Source organism: Elaeis guineensis, chromosome 5 (genome assembly GCF_000442705.2).
Source record: "Elaeis guineensis isolate ETL-2024a chromosome 5, EG11, whole genome shotgun sequence".
Taxonomy (NCBI): domain Eukaryota; kingdom Viridiplantae; phylum Streptophyta; class Magnoliopsida; order Arecales; family Arecaceae; genus Elaeis; species Elaeis guineensis.
In genome coordinates this window covers 74,470,444-74,476,443 of record NC_025997.2, presented here as the reverse complement: position 1 = coordinate 74,476,443, position 6,000 = coordinate 74,470,444, and the positions used below count along the sequence as shown (strand labels likewise).

General features: G+C 35.8%; 1 pseudogene; it reads right to left on the bottom strand.

Annotated features, from left to right (window-relative positions):
* Nucleotides 1-6,000, bottom strand: part of LOC140858003 (beta-glucosidase 22-like) — a 72,066-nt pseudogene that overhangs the window by 4,513 nt on the left and 61,553 nt on the right.

Sequence of the window (6,000 nt, the reverse complement as noted above, 5' to 3'; positions counted from 1 at the left end):
ATCTCTTGCACTAAAAATTCTACATGATGAATTTATTCACCACATGAGAAAGTGAAGCGCAAAGGTTGGCACTCCTTGGCCCCTTCTCACATCTCTTGGTCCCTTATATATGGATGTCCTATACGGTCCAGGTGCTAGGTTTTTGGATAGAAACCAGAGATAAGAGGTGTGTAAATTAGTATAAAAATTTTAGAAAAAATCTGAGAAAAAAATAAGGAAAAATTGAGAGGCAAAGTTATAAGAAGGGTGGTGAGAGAATTAGCAAGTATTACTAGTGTGCCCTTGGGTTTGATTTTTTCATATGTTGAAGCTAAAAATCAAATTTTAGGTTTTGAGACATCTGAAGAGTGTCTTCTTGACGTGATCTTGGTGGCAAGTTTTGGAGGCAACTGGGCTTTGGCGTGATCGTTTATTGAGTTCGAAGCTGATAATATTCTTGAGAAGACAAGGCTGCGGCAGCGCACCGGTTTAGGAAGGATCTTGGCCAACTTTCGTGTGGATCACATTAGAGGGCTTCTACTTCGGAGTCTCATGGAGATCACCAATATGCCACATTGTCTTTTTGGTGAAAGTAAAAATTTTATCCCTTTTGCATGCTTGTTTTATTTTGATCGACATCAGCAAGGTGATTCTAGGATTTGAATTTTAGCTAGATAGTTTTAATCGTTAAAGCTATTGACTTGTTTGATTTTAAAATTTTAAAAAAATTTTTTCACTGCATGGTCGAAACCCAACAGTCTTTGAATTTTTCATCTGGTGATAGTGATCAAAAGTCTACAAGCTGCAAAGGTCCATATATGGATTAAAGCAAGCTTCTTGGAGTTGGAATCATCGTTTAGATGATGCGATCAAATCATTTGATTTCATCAAGAACAAAGAGGAACCTTGTGTATACAAAAAGGTAGTAAGAGCGCAATAACATTCTTTGTATTGTATATGGATAATATTCTCCTTATTGAGAATGATATTCTCATGTTGACCACAATCAAAAGATGGTTGTCCAAGGAATTCTCCATGAAAGACTTAGGGACAATATTCATATTCTTGAAATAAAGGTCTATAGGAGTAGATCTAAAAAAATACTAGGTCTGTCACAAAAGCTGTACATAGAGAAGATGCTGAAGAGGTTCAGCATGAAAAACTCTAAAAGAGGATTTTTACCTCTTAGGCATGGTATTAATCTTTCCAAAATGATGAGAATGACCACATCTGAGGAAGTTCAGTGCATGAGTGGGATTTCTTATGTCTCAGTCATAGAAAGTCTCATGTATGCCATGATATGTACTCAACCTGATATTGTTCTACCTGTAGTATCACAAGCAGGTATCAGTCGAATCCAGACAAAGAGCACTGGATAGCTGTGAAGAATATTCTTAAGTACTTAAGAAGAACTAAAGATTTGTTCTTGATCTTTGGAGGAGGTTCTGAGTTGTGAGTCGAGGGGTATACTGATTTAAATTTCATGTCTGATTCTGATGATAAAAAGTCTACATCAAGATATGTGCTTATTTGCAATGGTGGTGCAGTCAGCTAGAAGAGTTTCAAGCAACCCATCATAGCGGATCGACCATAGAAGTGAATATGTCGCTGGCTTCGAATGTTGCGAAGAAAGGCTTCTGTTTCAAAAAAAATTTATCGTAGAAAGCTTGGGGTTATGACATTGGATACCATACCACTTTACTGCGACAATAATAGAGCTATAGTACTTGCTAAAGAGTCGAAGTCTCATTAGAAATTAAAGCACATCGAATGGCGGTATCATATCATGCGCGACTATTTCGAAAAGAAACTTGTCGAAGTGTGAAGAGTAGACTCCACAGATAACATGGTAGACCCGCTGACAAAGTAATTGAGCTAGCCAAATATGGAAGTCTACCTTGAGAGGATGGGACTTAGATTAATAGCCAATGGCTTTAGTCCAAGTGGGAGATTGTTAGATGTATATCCTAGAAGTCAATATGACTGACACATTGTAATCAAGCTAAAACATAATTTTGTACTTAATATATTGATTTGATCAATAAAAATGATAAGTTTAATTTTTATTCAAGTGTGATGTTCTTTGAATCGTCCATGAATAATATTTCGATACGTATTTTCAAAGTGTGAAAATTAGGGACATGTATTTAATTCCTAAATACTCTTGGTCATAGTATTATCATAAGGATGGTGATCAATTCGGATAGATCGGCACACAGATCGCTTCCTTCAGAAGATGAATCTCTGGTCTACAGTATAGAGACAGCTGAGCGAATGAGTAGGGTAGTTGTTAAAGAACAACTTAGTACTGAGCATTGACCATACGAGAGATCACTTGATTTCTACTCAATCGTCAGTGATATCTCAATGCTGATAGTTGTGTGAATAATCTTTGATCTGTAATGGTATGACTACTCGTAATGGAGACTGCTGGAGTTTGACTGACACATAAACATGGTTTCAATAAGCCCTTGTAGTGGATGTTAGCGACAGTTGATCCACTGTAGAAGTAGGATATGCATCAAGATGAAATCTATCAATTTTAATAAAAAAAATAGTCTTATAAAATTTGAGGGGCTAAGTCTGAGAGTCTGTGGCCACAACAGTGTGATTGATGGACAAAAATTATCATAAAGATCATAATTGGACTTGAGTTATCGAATCTATCATATAACTAATGATGAGGTTTGATGATTTATCCATGACCTACCATCTAGTCGGGACTCATGATAGAGGACTGAATCACATGTTAACTACACCTTGAGGTTCGTTTTCGATTCTATTGGTTGCCACCACATACTACTAGGTATCACTGGTGGATTGTGAGAGCTCACTAAGGTTGCTCAGGATCAACAACCCTTGATGAGTTAGAGTGAAATTATTCTGACCCATTGAAAAAGTTTCAATGATACTATGATGGTGATCATTAATATCTCACTACCAGATAGAATTGAACCTATGGGGTCACACAACAAAAAGATTAGATCTGGAATAAGCAATTGGACTTATGAAGTCTCAATTGGGTTTAGAGAAACTCTATTGGGTTCAGGATAATCTTGCTAGCACATGGTTGAACCCAATTTTCTTTTTATATTTGAATTTTTTATTTGATAAGATTAATTTAAATTTAATTATTTACTAATAACCTAAATAAATTAGATTCATTGAGCTTCAATTGTTGGGTGCCTTAGATTTTGGATCAAATGAATTAAGGGTACAAGTCCTTAATTAATTTCCTTGATAGTTTTTTTGGATGCCACTTGATTTGATCAAGTTGGGCGTGTCCATCCATTAGAGGGCATATGGATCCATCATGGGGCATCTCTTGGGTGCAAAGTAGGATGTGTTTTTTGAAGGAACCAGATCTAGGGTTTCAGGGTTAGATCTTGAAACTTTTTCAAGATCATACAGCGAAAGACTAAAATAAATCAAAATTTATTTTTTAAAATCAAAAAATCTCTAGATCTAAGATCTTATTACATGATTATTACATAGCATTAAATCAAAAATTAAAATATATATATACAGCATGAACTACATGTTGATAATATCAACATGTTTCTATACTACATCTAATGTATGTATTAAATAATAGATCAGATCTATTACCTTGCAAGTTAGACGTTCTAACCTCGCTGATTCGAGCTTGAGGATGATGTTACAAGTCGCACACATGTTCGGCCTCTAGGAGTCATCCACACGAGCCCACGAATCTCGATCAAAAGTCCTGCTTCAGGAAATCAGCACAATATGCTAGTACTACGCTGATGCTTCTTTGATGGTTGATCAGGTACCTTCTTCTTCTTGATTTGGACTCTTCAAAGATGAAAAATAGAAAGAGGAGTTTCAGATCTGAGACACTCTCAGAAAACTCAAGATGGAGGGAGGAAAGATATGAAACAAACAACCCTAGAAGAAGACCCTCTTCTTCTTCTCATTTTTCTCTCTAGACATCCTATCTTGTGTCTATTATATCTCTCCATGACCCAAAGGTCTTTCTCTCTGATTTTTGGATGGCCCAAAGGTCTCTCAAATCTCTATCTTCTTCAAAAATTTCATGAAGAAATTCATTTTATAGAGAGAGATATGATAGAGTCCTTGTCTAGGTCAAATACCTAGTCAAGGCTTATCCAAACATGGCAAGATAAGGGGTGCCCAACTCTTGAGCACCTCCTCCTTATTTTCATACATGGATTACTAGAAAAGGGTGCACAATGTATACCCTAAAAGTCACAAAAATTTCAAAAAAAATTGGATAAATTTGATGCAAAATTGAAAGAGTTTTGGATTTCTAAAACTCTATCTCATAGAATTCGAAATCCAAACTTATTCCTCTTTGATTTAATCCAAGCCACCTTCCATGTAAGAAAGAAGAGAGAAACCTTTTGTAAATATGAGAGAGACCTGGGAGAGGGCTTTTGTCGCATAAAATAAGAGGCGATTAGCATTGAATGAGAGAGAGAGCGTGGGGAAGGCTTATATGGCGCAAGGTGGAATCCTAGTCTTACTAGGATTCTATCTTATGACTTGTTTTAATTTGGTTTCTCAAACCAAATCAAATCAAAATTAGATCAATCCAATTAAAATAGGTCTTAATCCAATTAAAAATCTAATTTAATTAGATTAAATTAGATTTAAATCTGATTTAATTTTCTAATCAAATTAGAAATTAGATTGACCCAAGTCCTAGTTGAACTAGGACTAGTTTTTCTTTTACTTGGCTTATCCAATAAACTAATTGGACTTGATCCAATCAAGTCTAGATCAAATATAATTAAATCATATTTAATTAGACTTAATCTTAGCCCATTGGCTTAATCAAATTAAGCCAATTAACAATCGAATTGCTAATCGATCCTCCTGCAACACTTGCACTGGGTTAAATGTCAATCGTATTGATCATTTAATCCTAGAATGATTCTTAATCGTTGATCAACCATCCGATCGGATCATGAACTCTAATGTGTGTGACCTCATAGGTCCGACCTAAGCTGGTAGTACAGAAATAAATTCCAGTACCAATCGAAGTGACCATCTAGCAATGGTACCCGACGATCGGATAGGTCGAATGTGTAGAACAACATCCTTAGAATCCATGCGGATATAGTTTTCATATAATTCATCTTTTGACCAAAATGATCATAGGACATCCCAGAGTTCAACTGTCAACTCTGATCAGGTTGTCCACATTGTATTTCAAAATATCAAATCCATCTGATGGATTACCCTGGCCAAGATTTTGCTAAATTGAAATACAGTGATTCATTCTTCTCCAACTCTTGGAGTGGTCAATCCCATCTCGATCACACTTTGACTTCGTAAGTACTTGACTGTGCCCAGAAGCCTTCCATCCTTAAATTAGAAATTCAGTTAAGTCCAGTACCAAAGCACAGTGAGTTGCTTGCAAGTCACTGAGGCGATCTCAGGTCTAAGGGACACTTATATCTATATCCCATCAGAGATATTTTCGACAGTAGAATACTCTGGAGTGGTCACATTCAATGATGATGTATCAGTACATCTCACCTGTATGCCATACCAGTGTCTCCATACTCTTTGGTTAAGAGGACAACCAACCCATATGGCCTACAGCGACATATGCTCGATAGAAGCTGTCCTCCTTATTAACAGTCTATCATTTGATCGTGAACTGTTTTAAGGACTAATCGATAAATTCTTTCTTTATCGAATCTAAATAGTCCTAAGGACTTCATCATAACAACGGAGTTCATTTGAAGATGAAAGCTTATGATGAAAATGCTAAATATATTTTATTTATTAACAAATTAATTACAATACTTGGTTGCTCAACCGTCAACAGCTTGACGATTGGCTTTTTGGGATATATTTCTCAATATTTTTATAGGTGCAAGGGCTCCAATAGTTGATGCCTAATTGATTTCCTAAAAGAAGTCAAATAACTAAAGTATAAGAAAACCCAATGCAAGTAAGACTTATATTAAGTGGTTATTTGGTTTTGAAAAGGATTCAAGCATTATGCCTATTTAAAGGGGTCTCCCC